General features: G+C 39.7%; 1 long non-coding RNA gene across 3 annotated transcripts in view; it reads right to left on the reverse strand.

The window, feature by feature from the left end:
- LOC106531471 (uncharacterized) overlaps nucleotides 1-15,022 on the reverse strand; it is a 61,102-nt gene that overhangs the window by 6,816 nt on the left and 39,264 nt on the right. Inside the window, exon 5 of one of the 3 annotated variants that reach the window (XR_001311916.1) lies at nucleotides 25-321. The exons of 1 other annotated variant lie outside the window; for it this stretch is intronic. This is a non-coding gene — a long non-coding RNA (uncharacterized LOC106531471). Of the gene's footprint in view, nucleotides 1-24; nucleotides 322-6,800; nucleotides 8,245-15,022 lie in introns of those variants that run through there. One more of the 3 variants, XR_001311915.1, reaches the window with a different exon arrangement.

The following is a 15,022-nucleotide window of genomic DNA, read 5'->3' on the forward strand; positions in this document are numbered from 1 at the left end:
TGTGTGTGTGTGTGTGTGTGTGTGTGTGTGTGTGTGTGTGTGTGTGTGTGTGAGCGAGTCCAGCCAGGGGAGTGAGATCAGGGGTGGAGTTGGGATGGGGTGGGGGGCTGCTGGATGGACCGAGGGTTTCTTTGAAGTCTGGATTCCAATTAAACCCCTGACTGAGTTCTAAGCGCACAAGAAAAATGACTGAGGTACATGACATGGCCAGGTCCCCTCGTTCAGCCAAGCCTTTCCATTTTAGCCTCTTTGTCTCCCTGCAGCTCCTAATATTTATGATCACCCCTCCTGATATAACCCCCGCATCGGTCTTGCCACCACCTGCCATCCAATAGAAGAAGAAGAAAAAAAGAAGAAGAGAAAAATGAACAGGACTTAAAAACAAGAGTGACAGAGAGATCCACAATCAGATCTCGAGGTTTCAGCACTTACATGATGAATAAGAGCCCTAAGATTAATATTAGAATAGTCAAAAAGGAAAAAGAATATCTGTAAACAGAAAAACAATAACAGAAACGGCAAAAATCTATCAAAATAACCATCGACAGCAAAGCTTTGGAGGAAGAAAACACAGAAAGGAAAATTCATATATTTAACAATACTTTGTTGAACAGGGAATTAAAAATCTGGCTGAGGCATCAAATCTCTGTTTTTATTTTTTAGGACATTCTCAAAACCCTCACATTTACAAAACTAAAAATGTATCTGTTAGGATTTCAAAAAAAAATGCAAAAATCAACACTAAATTGCTTCTAACTGTTGCAGACAACTTGATTAGAAGTTGCATTTCAGCCCTGTAATATGTAAAATTACATTATGCTTACTCTTCTATGGAAAATGTCCTTTAAATCTTGTTCTTTTTTTTTTGAAAAATATTTTCTAGAAACAAATGCAACTTGTTTCTTTGATGAAACATGTTCATTTGTAGTAATTTCCCAAACTCCTTGATGTCACCAGTTCAGTTCTAACAGTGAGGACTCCAGTGCAACGCCCATTTACCTCCGAAAGCTCCACGATACATCTTTACAAAACCCAGAATCAGGCTGCTGTTCCTCGCAGTTTTGTTTTCTCTTGAAAAAGTAGTGGTAAAACAGTGAAGGTGCACCCTAGCTGGGGGACATGTTTTTGTTGAAAGCGAACGGAGAGAAATGTTGGATTTCAGAGGTATCACTCCTGCAAGGCAACCGCAGGCAATTCATACAGTCTACCTGGCACTATGTCTACAACACACTGCAGTTTTTCTGTTTTTATTTCTGCACCTTTCATACATGAATTCTATTCACTCGCACACTCTGAACAACACACAGTAGGTAACGATACATACTCCATAATTCATATTGCATTGAATTTCATTTCCTTTGCTGTTGAAAAAAGAAAGAAACRCTGCACACACCTTCACCTCACACCATACAGACAATATGGTACAAAGAGCAAAAATACAAACGTGTATTGCTTCTTTCCGAACTGAGTAGTCAAACAAGTAACAACTCAAATACACAAACTAAACACACAAACATGCTCCGGAATAAAATATTGAAAAGTGTCTCAGACACCTGGTCAAATGCTCATGTGATTCCCCAAGGAGCCACCCTGCATAAACTGCTTCCTACAGGAGAAAATGGAGGCAGCAGATTTGAGCAGAAAGATGAGGTCTGTGTGATGTTGTCTCCTAGAAGAGATGGAGTCAGGGATGGGATGAAGGGAGAAAGGGTTAAAACCAGGAGCCAGCAGCCTTTCATCACAAAGGAGGCAGACAGGGAGCTGAGAGGCACAGAATGGTAAATACTTCAAGATGATGGGTGACATAAACAAAAGGTTTACTCTCGTTCCCACTTTTTAAGTTGCAAAATTTGAGGCAGGTAATTCATTACGGCGGCACTGGCAACACTCAGGATAGACCCGAAAATTCAAACTCCCCCCACACCCAAAAAAAAAGATATATAAATATCTTCTTGTTCTTTTAAGGCTCAACAACCTAAATAAAAAGTKAAAACTAATTTATAAACTGAAACTATTCAAGGACGTTTGCACAATAAAATTAATATTCAAATAGGTACAAAATGATCAAACTGACTTGAATTGTTTGAACCATTTTTTGTTGTATTTTTCTTACATGTTCTTTTGTTTTTGCTGTTTGAACCTTTTGAAGAATTYCGTAGTTTGTATAAATGAGTTACTTTCCTGCCTCCGAACCGAGACCTCCGAACCGAGACCTCCTCCCATCAGGGAYGAGGCACTTGGCCTTAGCTCCATGTCAGAGAGCAGTCTGTCAGCGCGCCTGTGAAAGCCAGATAACCCTTTGATGGAGAGTACCGGTGCTCACTGTTGTCTGTGTACCCTCCACCTTCTCTACCAACACATATGAAGATTTATTGAAGGAGAGGGCTGAGCAGCGGGGGYCTGCACTAACATGGCAGGCCACGATGGCAACAGGAAAGGAGGCAGGAAGAACAGAGGCAGGAGGCAGACACACCGGGGGGTGATGGGAGCTGCTCTGACCTGCCTATAGAGGACACACTCTCTGGTATCACCAATGATCATCTGACTGGTGTGGAGGACAAACAAGCAAAGGATCGCTCTTCTCTCAAACAAAAGATTGACCTCAAAGCAGAAAAAAATCTCTCTTGAAGACAATGAAACTTTGGCTGCTGCTAAGTGAGGAAGAATTTATTGAAACACTGTGTTTACTCAAAAAGGCTGAAAAACTTGTAACTGTTGGAATACAAACTTTGTACTATTTTTAAAATGACTATCCACTGCAAAAAATGTCCACCTGACCAAGTTTTAAAATCTTATATCCAGCCAAAAAGTCTTTTTGATCTTCTTTTGAGACTGATTTCCTAAACAAGAACTGATTGTGTAAGAATAATAATCTTGTTTTCAGAATGTGTAAGATTATTTGTCTTGACTCAAATTAAGTAAAAAATTTTCTGCCAATGGAGTAAGAAAATTTTACTTGGTAAGCTTCTTGAAATACTTGATTTGACTCAATTTTTTCTTATTTCAAGAATCTTAGCAAGTAAAATTTTCTTACTTCATTGGCAGAAATTTTTCCTTAATTTGATTCAAATTTTCAGGCTAACAAGACAAATAATCTTACACATTCTGAAAACAAGATTATTATTCTTATACAATCAGTTCTTGTTTAGGAAATCAGTCTCAAAACGAGATCAAAAAGACTTTTTGGCTGATATAAGGTTTTAAAACTTGGAAGATGGACAGTTTGTGCAGTGTAAAGATTGTTTTAAGCAAGGACTTTTAATCATGTGTAACACTGGCTGCAGGTTATTGCAATATTAAATTCAGAGAAAACAAGGAAATTGTGGAGAAAATGATGGCATATTTGGATCATGCAGAGACTTAACCTGCTGATTTTTTAAACAAAATTAAAAACTGCATTTTGAATAATTATCAATAGTGTTTTGAGCAAATAAAAAGACAATATTCAGAAACTGAATGTGAACATGCATATGCACAGTAAACACCCTTTCATCAAGTAAAACAATGGTTTCTGCTACTAATCCTAATTATTCAACATGTGCTTCAGTGTGTATGATCTCACACTTTCTCCTCCATCACAAACATGAATTCAGGCAGCTTCTGGCTTTGAAGTACACATATATGGCAAATTGTTACAAAGACAGAGGGAAGCAGTGCAAAGAGGGATGAGACAAGAGAGAGGCAGAAAAAGCACACCAGCGACACATAGTGCCCTCTTCTGCTTGCAAGTTGCACAATGCAGGCAGTTTTTCTTCATTTTGATCATCAAAAAAATGCACTTGATGTAGGATGCAAATTCTCTTTGCTGTATTGACTAATTGTAATATGATTTTATTTAGGAGTGTGTGACAAATATAAATATGACTTTCGTATTGGGTGGTTATGCTAAAATCGTAAACATTTTCAAGACACAACAAAAGAAAACCGTGCACCAAAAATCAACAACAATAAACAGAAAGGTTCCAACAAGAATCCTGGTTTGGAAACACTGAGAAACTTAACAGAAAGTATTCTAATAGTGGAAGTTCATTGTTTGAGCAACAATTGTAAAAACTCTTTTTAGAAGCTCTTGCAGAGACTGTTGACAGTGGGTCTGCATGAGATCCTCTCTCTGTTTACAGGAAACTGATGGTGACCTGACTTTGGGGCAGCAAAACGATGACCCATTTTTCACCCCATATTTGATCACCTGGACTTATTAAAAATGGATCCAAAGAGAGCCGTTCACCATTTGAATTTAATTAAAGCTGTGTGGGTGACAAGGGGCTTTTGATTTATACTGTTATCAAATTTGACAAGAGAGGCAGCCAGGTAAGCAGGCAGCAGGACGGGTCGGGGCAAAAAGAACAAGCAGGACCCAGAACCAGGGCCCTTCGGCAGCCTTAGCTAGACACTAGGCTGGATCCTCACCCCTCCCACATGCTTTCTTTAGCCCCCCACACCTCCTTCCACCTGCTCCTCTCTCTGAAGAGAGCAGGAGTGGAGAGGAACCAAGGACACATGCTGCGTGGCACCCCTCTCTCACATCCCTATTCCTCCTCTGATACCTCTTCCATTATTCATATTAAAATACAGACTGGTGTAAAGATGAATAATAAATGCAGTCAACACAAAACAAAAGCTGGCAGACCAGTTCTGTCAAGGTGGTCACTGGAAGGGGAGGGAGGTTTGTTGTGCCTGTACATTGTGATATTGGAGTTTTTTTTTATTTTTTAAGATAAAATAAATTTGAGAAATTAAAGTTTCAGCACTTTTTCTGTTGCTAACTCTTGAGTTCATTTCATATATATATATAAAAATAACATATACAGAATGTAGCTAAACCCACCCTTCAGCATGTCTTGTGAAAGAAACGTGATCCCCGAGTGTTTTCGTCTTTGAAACTTCAAAGCCACAGTAGCTGTCTAAAATCCATCAACGCATTTACTGTAAAAGATCTTCACACTTACAGCTCCAGACTATGCAGCTAACACAGAACATCTACTCAAGCTGTGATACCGGACCGAGCTTTAAAGCACAAAAACAACAGGTTTTCTCGCTCTTTGGGAATCGTCGTTCCATGGAAGACGTGGTATCTTTGGAAGGACATGTATTGTGGACATTTTTCAGGAAGTTAGCAAAAAGCACAGTCCGACACACTAACTAAACAACTTGTCAAAAAAAAAAGTGTGATACAGGATTATCCTCCTTAAAAATCTGGTAGCAAAACCATAAGAATGGAAGATGAAAAGCAGCTTCTTTCAGGATGATTAGATAAGTGYCTTTATCTTAAAATCTGTTTTCTAAAAATGCTGTCATTTATCTGAGATGGCACAGATCAAACTGTCCCTGATGTTTGCTCAGTGATTAACACCGTGGAAATCTCTCACGCAGTGTGTTTCACAATTATTACGAGTCCAACACGCTGGCTGTCGGTCTGAATATCTAATATAAAAACAAAATGGGCGAGGATTGCATTTTGTTTTCAATGTTTTGCTCAAGCGGAGCAATGCTGTCATGCCTGCTTTTTACAGGATGTCAGACAAAAAAAAGTGGGGGGGGAGGGATCCTGGAGGATAGGGGTGTGTGGTGGGGGGGATGGAGGAGCCGCTGACATGCACTTGTCTCCAATCTCTTCGAATCCATTGCACAATTCATCTGCTTTGTCTCTTCTGCCACGGCTGAGGACAATCAGACCAGACGCCCATTAGATTCCTCATACTGCCAACCCCCACGCCCCTGCTCTATGTATCTGCACCCCCACCCCCCAACACCTCCTTTTTTATATGTGACATGCTGACTGAAGGAGAGGCAAGGCAATTCATGAGCCTCCCCAAACGGGGAAATGTCAGAAAGAGACCCACATCAAAACCATGTTGTCATGGAGATGCAGGAGAGTCCAGAAATTACAGACTTACACACAGGCACTCAGATACAGTATACGCTGTCAAGCCTTTATGCACAAGCCGATAAATACGTTTGCTTTGTGCATTTTTGTTGGCATATAATGTACACACAGAGGGGAAAAAAAGAAAAAGGATTAAAAGGTTGTGCGTTTATAGACCGAACCAATATTTTCCTAACTCGGCTAAATCATTTTTGAAATATTTTCCTAACCACATCAAAATATAGATATAAAACGTGTCAAGACTTATTTTTTTATTTGAACTTTAATAGTTTTTTTATTTTTGTGTTGAATTTTTTTGCAAAATGTTTACTTATTTTAACCCTAAAAATGGTGTGTTGAATTCTTCCAGTATTTATTTTTACACACAAAAAATTGGCAATAAGAACTGAATGTTCATATTATTATTATTATTATTATTATTATTATTATTATTATTATTATTATTATAAAATATAAGACACATAAAGAAGCATTGTCAAAAGCTGAAAAACTACCTTAAGATTTTTATTGTTTTATTTTATTTTTTAATATTTTATTTATTCATTCATTTTTGTTCTTTCTTCTCTTCTGTACAGTTATTAACAGTGAAATCGACTCCAAGCACAGATCTGTAAAATGCTTCAGGGAGAACTCGGTCACATGACCACTATATGTCCATCCGCTGTAGCTCTTTCCCAGCCAATAGTGTTATCAGACTGTGTTTTTGGAATGCTTGGCATTTCGATGATCTTTCCCCTCAAAAAAGGCAAAAAAAAAGKATTGGAGTCAGGAGAAAAAAATGTGCACCTTCACCCCACTTGTTTAGGAGGCTGCCAGCACTTAGCTTGAGCTTTTAAGCAGAATTAGATCCACTTCCCTTGTGCAGGAGGACCTTCCATCCAAGCAGCCCTAACTAGGGGCACTTGGTTCCTCAGCTCTACATTTTAAAAGGAGGAGGTTGAGAGATATTAATGGTAAATGTGGGACAGTCATGACTTTAATACCCTTTTTTTACCCTCTTCCTTTCCTTTGTTTGGAGGAGCAGAAGGTTTAGGGATGAAGGTACTGCTCAAATCATTAAAGGCGGGAAGAGATAGCAAGCTCTGACCCAACAACAGAGCAGTGGATAATTAAAACACMCATGGCCCCCAAACTGCCCTCATCCATCTCTCCTTTCTTTTTTCCTGTTTTTCCCCCCTTACTCACAAACTAAACCACACCATTTGCGAACCAAGCACTCACATTCATGAATAACAAAACATACAAGGTGATACAAAAGTGTTCTGGAGGGAGTTTCAACCAGTGAAACCCACCGATGACAAAAACAAACCGCTCCCACCAACTCTGAGCAATTTATTTCAYTTTTATTTGTACATTTTTAAGAATCATGAATGATTTCATCTGATTACACCCAGACAGTCCGTCTCTACTGTCTCATAAAAAGATGAATAGCATCAAACCAGCACACAGCCATGTGGTCTGTTTAATTTATCAAATGCCCACTCTTCTTTTTGCTTCTAATATTATTTTTAAGATAATATTTTTTAAGATGTAGTAAATAAATGAGCTGRCTTTTCAACTACAGTGCAGTATTTGATATTTCATCCTTGAAACGACACTGATTCTGAATGAGTTGAGAGGAAATTAACCAATGAGAGAGGCACACCAGCCACAGAGGAGATCAGAGAGTTTTTCCTCCACAGATCATAAAGAAGAAAAGATTATTGGAGTCTGTTTATCATTTATGTATATAATAACCAGGCAAAACACAAAACATGTGTACTGTAAGTGTGTGTGTGTGTCTGTCTGCTCATGTCAGGTGATCACAACCTTGAACCCCAGCTGCTGGCTTTCCTCTSATACAAGCCACACTGCCCTCTGTTGGTTTCTCAACAGCAACGCTGCTGAGACTGCATCACCAGTTTGACTCTAACCTTTCCYTTCCTTCATTTGTCCATTTTACCATTCAAACAATGGTCTCGTTACATTCACTGGTTTTTGTTTCTCCTTGATGACTTACTCCTACAAATATTTTCTGCGTTTCTATATGTGATTAAGTGTGACTGACTGAACGGGCCCAGAGCTGGCTCCACATGTCGTTTGTGTGGTCGTTGACCGAGCGGGGTCGAGCCTCGCCGTGTCCTATGAGCTGCCTGTGAATGAGCATGTGTGAAAGCACCGCCACGGCTGGGGAACAGCAGCTCAAAACGGACCCCCACGCATGGCCCAGACTGAAGTCATTACCAGCAAGTCTTTGATTTCCTCATGCAAAAAAAATAAAAAATAAAAACTTCAGGTTGAAGACCGATGTGTTGCTCCCCCGGAGCACAGTTTCTGCTAACTGTGTTCATGTGGTTTGGCCGCCTGACCATGCAGGGCTGTTTCAGGAAGACAGAGGGCAAAGTGTGAGTGCTGATGAATTTTGAATGTGTTGAAGATGATTTATTAGAGCACTTAAAAGGTCTGCAGGATGTCCTTCACACACAGCTCTCTCCCTAATAGACCAGTGTGAAATGACACTGCTCTCTCTAACCAGGGTTCTGTTTACAAAGTCAGAGATTTGWCTTTCTAACCAAACAAAGCATATTCATTCTTTTTGTATTTGTGTCAGTGAGGGTGGAATTATTACAGGAGTACACTGGTGTGTGTGATTTTGCTTGGCTGTATTAAAAAGGTAAAAATAAGAATTTAAAAATGCTAAAGAGGGAGGGGGGGGGGGGGATCCCTGCTGTTTACTGACCTGCTTGGTCTAAAAGCAAAGGTTTGACTGGCTGGCTCTTTGTGGATGTGTGTGAATGGTTAACATTTCAGAAGGGATTCATGGGCCTGAAACAAACCTCAACACGCAAAGTTTGCTCGGTAAAATTATCATTGGTGACAAATTACTGCAAAACCGTTTAATCTTTGTAATTACAGCAAATAAATTTAGGCAAACCAAATTCTTCAATTCTTCTACTATGTCCAGMTATAAAATTATCAGAATGCTATTTGGTTTTAAATGTAAGCTTCTCATTAAAAATAAAATTACCAGAAAAGAAAGAGCTACTTGTTTTTTTTAAACTATGCATATTGTTGCTTTGTAAATGATTCAAAGTGGCATGTCTTCTAATTCACTTTGTTCTAATTTCACAAAACAGGGTATCAAGTGATGTTCACAGGGTTCCTGCAGGTCCTTTAAAAGTCTTAAAAGRCRTTGAATTCATCAATCCAAAAATAAGGTCTTAATCAATCTGTCGGAGGTCTTAAAAATGTTAACWCATTGTAAATAGGATGATTGTAATTCATCTCAAATATTAAAATAATTGGTAACATTTTTTAAAAGTTCACATGCAGACATTCCTCTTTGACATCACTTCCCATTGCTTCACATGCAAATAGCTCAACAACTGACCATCAGAGCATCGTGAAATTTGTTTCATAATATGTTAATAGTGTTGTCTTTCCAAAAATGTATTCAAATTTCTTACAAAAAAGTTGATGTCACAGGCACTTTAAGGTTTCATCCACAGCAAATTAGGGTTGAGACCCCACTGTGGGTCCTAAAACTCCAAATTTTGGGTCGTTAGAGAACTTCCAGGAATTAAATTAAGTTTAAAACTGACTGCTAAGAATGTTTTTGCTATATTTGACCAAAAAAGGTAGTTCARTATGGTTAAAAACAATTGGTTTATTAGGAATATTTGAATACTTCAACCAAAAATACTTGGATTCGTGAGCTGGATTCAAAGCCAGTTTTTATTTTTTATTTTTTGTCCTTTATGTTTATTGTGAAATTGGTCTTAAATTTAATTTCTTTTGGCATCAGAAAGTCTTAAAACGTCTTAAATTTAACTTGTCTTAAACTGTAGGAACCCTGATTCATCTTGAAGCTATTGCATGCTGACCTAACACCAGTAAATTTTTTGTACTTGCATAAAATGTAAAAGGTAAAAGGTGTGCAATTTATTTTTTGATAAGCTCATATATTTGAGTGAATTTGATGTGTTTAAATTGAACAGATGGTACCTGCTGACATCTACCACCCATCATGGTATGCAGAGGCAGTCAGCAGTGCAGCTCCCTGCACACCTGAATCCAGCAGAGGGTTAAAGTCAGTGACAACGGATCTAGCAGCTTTAGTCTCCAGAACAGCCAGCTTACATAGATAAGTGGGCCAGGCTGGCTAAGCCTCACTGAAGTATACTATTACAGTGCCAATTACCCCTCAGTAAATATGGCAATGTAGAGGAAGACACCTGMAGGAAGTGGAATGTGTGCCAAGGTTCTAAAAAATTCTTAATTTTTGTTCAACCAAAATATAGTTTAAGTAAGATGTCCTAATTCAAAAATATAAAAAAGGGGGGGAATGTCTTCCTGGAGTTGTGAGTCCTATAACTTTRGATGTAAAACAAGTGATCAGGCCCACAGCAGGCCCTGGACAGCTTCTCTGTGGTCCAGCCTGATCAGCCTTTTACATCAGACACTCTGAAACTGGGTTCTCTAATAGGGACAAATTGGTAATGTCTGTGCGGGCCCAAGCTGTGCGCTCGGAGCTGTGAATTGATAGTGATGCCTAATGATCCTCCGAGGTAGATCAATACCAATAATCCTCTTTCCCACCTATTCTCCTCATTGTAGAAAAGAGAAAAGAAAGAAGAAGAAAAAAAAACTTGAGGAAGGGCGAAGACAGGGCAAAGAGTTCAAGTCAAGGGCTCCAACTCCAACACATGTAATCCAATGAAACGTTCGCCAAACATGCAGTACTGTACACATTCAGAAGAGTTATCACAAGTCAAAGCTGAAGCCAGTATCTGTTTCATCTCCTGTGTCAGAGAGTAACACCATTTCAAACAGCACCGAACTAAAACTTTGTGGTGAATATTTGCAGACAGGGAAACAAATTCACAAGAGTGTCACCCACTCACTCGCGTGCAACAAATAACCCACAAACTGTGAGAATCAAATCAAAGCTACATTATTCTCATGTACYGGGTGATCAATATTTATTTTTCCCTTTATGCATTTATTAGTGTGTTCAATTTCATTGGCCAGGAGGGCCTAGTTTATGTCAATTATTTGTAAAGTACTGCAGCCACAGGCTCTGAAAACGTAAATTGAGATGTGGTTTGCAACAAAGAAAATCTGTTCAGTAATGCAATTACACAGCACCACCAAGAGAAATATATGATGCCACATTATTCATTTTCTTCTGCAATATTGGAAAAGCATTTGTTTATAAAATAAAAAAATAAAAAAACACTTCTAATATTTTACAGCGTGGGCTTAACAAACCAAAACACTTTATCTTTTCTGTWTCGTAATTAAATACGATTTTAAACGTAATTATTTGATCTGTTTTTTAACTCCACTACTTTTTGGGTGTCTTCATCATGAGTGCTGGATAAAATAAAGAAACAGTATCGATAAAGCACTGGATATACTGGCAAATATATTCTACTGAACTCAAAAAGGAGAAACAAGAAAGCTCAGGTTATGTCCGGCAGTACAGGGGTGAGGCGAAGCATGCAGTCCCAATGGACCACTATGTGCACGTGTGTGTGTGTGTGTGTGTGTGTGTGTGTGTGTGTGTGTGTGTGTGTGTGTGTGAGCTCTGCAGTCATAAAGCCTCACATCACCGTTGTGCACCCCGTGGTCTGCAGCTGATTACTCCCACCAAACACATCTATACACTTTATCCCAGCTGTCACGGTGCATACTCATTACCCTCTGCACCAGCCAGCTGACTCCACACAGTCACACCCGCCTGGACGTGTCTCCTGGACCATACAAGGGACAGAATTTATTCATAAAATCAAAATGAAAAACAAACACTCAAATAATGTTTCCTGATACTCATAAATCAATGAGTGTTAAAATGTATTATCAAATTGTAACACTCATGAAACATTACCTCAGAATGACTTTTTCCCCATTTCTGTAAATAAATCTATAAATTCATTTACCATTATATGCATCATGATGTCTTCATTAAGCATTGATTTTAAAGTCAGGTTTTTTTGAGGCAGTAAACAAGCTAAATATTGACAAAAATTAACGAAGCCCATATATCAATAAAAGTGCAGGTATGAATAGTAAAAGCAGAGAGATGGAGAACTTTTATATATGCATCATCTCTGTGATGGGAGTCTGACAGCAGTGAATGATAAAACTCCAGCTAGTGTCACACAGCAGGCGTTTCTTTACAGAGGCCCAGGTGTCTCATATTATATGTTTTCAGCCTCATTTGTATTTTTTCATTTAACACAGCCATTCTAACTGAAAGATGCAGGAATTTGCAAAAAAAAAAAAAAGAATCAATCATTATAAAATATGTCAAGTAAATACATCTTTGAAAAATAAGAAATATTGCATAAAACAAAAGAGTGCACCTTTGACCAATTTCAAGCCAAAATATGATATTTTTAGACTCTTTTCACAAAGGGAGAAAAAAATTCCAAAAAACAGTTTCTGCAAAAGAAATAAATGTTTCATGATTTAATTGGTGTGTTAAAATAGAAACACGAAGACTAAAATGTTATGAAAATTAGAGTTATGAGTTGTCACATCTATAAAAAAATACATTCCAATATGACTTTTTATTTACAATATTATTTTTCTAATATTGGATTTTGAATGGTTCAGCGGAGCAAAAGCGGTGACATTCAAAAAGCAGAATTCAAAATATGCCTAAAATATGCCAACCATATAAAAATCCTTGCAGACATAGAGGTAGTTTTAATCAAACCAGGCAGGAAACATTACTTTGATCACGTATTTAAAAGCATTTACAGAAAACACAAACACACAGCAGAGTCTCTACCCCCTCCTTTAATTCCTCTCTTAGCTCACCGTCCTGCCTCCTACCAGAGCAAAGTGCAGAGCTTAAACAGGAGCATTTAATTCATTACATCATTATGTCATCTCATACTAATCTGCGCAGTGGCCTCCACTGCTTTGACATGCAAATGGATTAGAAAAACGTCTGGGGAGGTAGAAGGGAGGAGGGATGGGGCAAAACAGCAATCATCGCGTCTYGTCATTGGGGTGAAAATATGCCCCGGAGCAGTTTTCCAGTTTTCCCCCCGCATTCATTCTCTTTAACTGTATTTTTTTATCATTATTCTATCTGGTTTACTCCTTCCCTCCCCAGTTCTCCTCTTTTCTTGTCTATATCTTTGTCAGAGAATGCCCAAAACAAAAGCAGTGGCAAGATCACACCAAAYGCTGGCATCTGTTGAGGATCAGGATCCCCATGGAGAACACATAAACAGTAAAAGCGTGTGGCACGCGCTCACGTCGAGCCTCCTCCCATTTAAACATGCCCCTCATCTGCATATTTACCAAAAAGGGCCCCTCTGGCTTCCTCCTTTATCAGCAAACCCCTCCCCATGGCCTCATCAGCACACGCCTGTTCAACTGAGGAAAAGCAAGAGGGCTGGCAACATGTGCCGGCTGGGAACACGCATGCACATGGAGATGATACACAAATACACACAAAATGCACAAAATCAATTCTTTTTTTTCTTTTTTTTTTTTTTTGCACAAGCTGTATACAAATGTGCAACGGCAGAGTAAACAGAAATCAGAAAGAGAGTTAGTGAGATCTGGGTGATGTGAACGCCGGCCATGCTCATCTAATTCCAGCCCCCACCTCTCCTCTCCCCCACCCCTCCCCCGCCCCTCTCCCTCCTCTCATCATCAGGTACCTGGTGACGAGCGCACCCGTGATAATCCACAGCCTCTAACCAATCAATCAGCAGCATCATAATCAGCAGCGCAGAGAGGGAGAGAAAGGAAGAAAAGGAGCCCATAACTTACCCCGGGTCGCCTCCAGTCTGCTCAGCACGAGTAGTGAGTGGTCTGCTCAGAGCTGTTGGCTGCAGCTATGTAAGTTCACCAGAAATATGAGAAACATTCTGAGTCTAATCTTTCAACTTTACTTAGACAAAAAAAGGATTCAAAATTGAAATATTTTTCTGCACTGTAAACATGAAACCAACAAATAAAGCCCCCCCACCCCCCTCCATTTTCCTATTTCGGTCTGATTCTGCCTCTACCTCTCTTCCTCCCTCACTCCCTTCCTGTCACTCTCTCTGTATTTTGCTCTCTCCTCCCTCAGTGTCTGCCTGTTGCAACCGTGTGGACATATACACACACTATACTGTGAAGATATATATCACGAGGCATGCATCTCTGTGCAGAAAACACAYGCCAAGAAAAGGCTTGCTGCTGTGGTCTCCTGCACATATCGTGGACCCTCTCTGTCTGTGTTGTGTATGAGTTTGGGGGGGTGTCAGTGGGAGGGAAGTAGAGAAGGAGGGTCAAAGCTAAATGTTCTACAAAGAACATGGGGACACAATTCACTTTTTTTTGCTTTGAATCATACCCATATTCTCTCTCTCCTTTTTTCTCCCTTTATTCCCACCCACCCCACCCAAACCCATCTTATCCCCACCCCAGACCAAATTTCCGCTCATAGGCATTCCCTCTCCAGACATCAGCATCCTTTGAGGGGGGTTAGCTGTCTCGAGGAAGAGGAAGAGTTAACGCCGCCTGGCAGCCTTATACATTTTGCCTTGAGGGTGAGATAGCTGAAAAGCCATGTGCTATCATCATTTTTTAGGTGTGCAGGAAAAGCAAAGACAAGAAAAACATACTGGTTTTACACAGCTCCCCTAAAGATCTGATGCTGAATTTAGCATAGGATTACACAAAACCTCTCCTCTGAACCCCCCCTGAGCAGAACCCCCTTTTCTACATACGCTGTGATTCCTCTCCTCCCCCTCAACGAAGAACAAGGTGTAGAAAACTCCATACAACCTGCAGCTATTGCACGGTGCCTAAGTTTAGTTCTACAATACAGCTCAGCGGAACAGGCACAGAGGGAACGAAACGTTGCAACATTGTAACTGTTCGAGCAGACTCTGTCTGCGCAGAGATTCCTRAAAGAGCCCACATGCGCTCAGGATTCCTGTAGCCCTGTTTGTGCAAAGAGCTGTGTCTGGCTGTCGTGTTGTTTGAGGGCGTCAGGAGAAAAAACTATAGGCTTTTTTTGGCAAAGAGCAAACTTGTACAGGTGGGCCCACCGCATTGCTGGCCTCAAACTCACAGGAGCAGGGTGTTGGTTATGTGCTGTAGCATTGCACTTAAAAGGAAAACAAAGCCCCCCCCCACCCC

This window comes from Austrofundulus limnaeus, unplaced genomic scaffold (assembly GCF_001266775.1).
Source record: "Austrofundulus limnaeus strain Quisiro unplaced genomic scaffold, Austrofundulus_limnaeus-1.0 Scaffold5, whole genome shotgun sequence".
Lineage (NCBI taxonomy): Eukaryota > Metazoa > Chordata > Actinopteri > Cyprinodontiformes > Rivulidae > Austrofundulus > Austrofundulus limnaeus.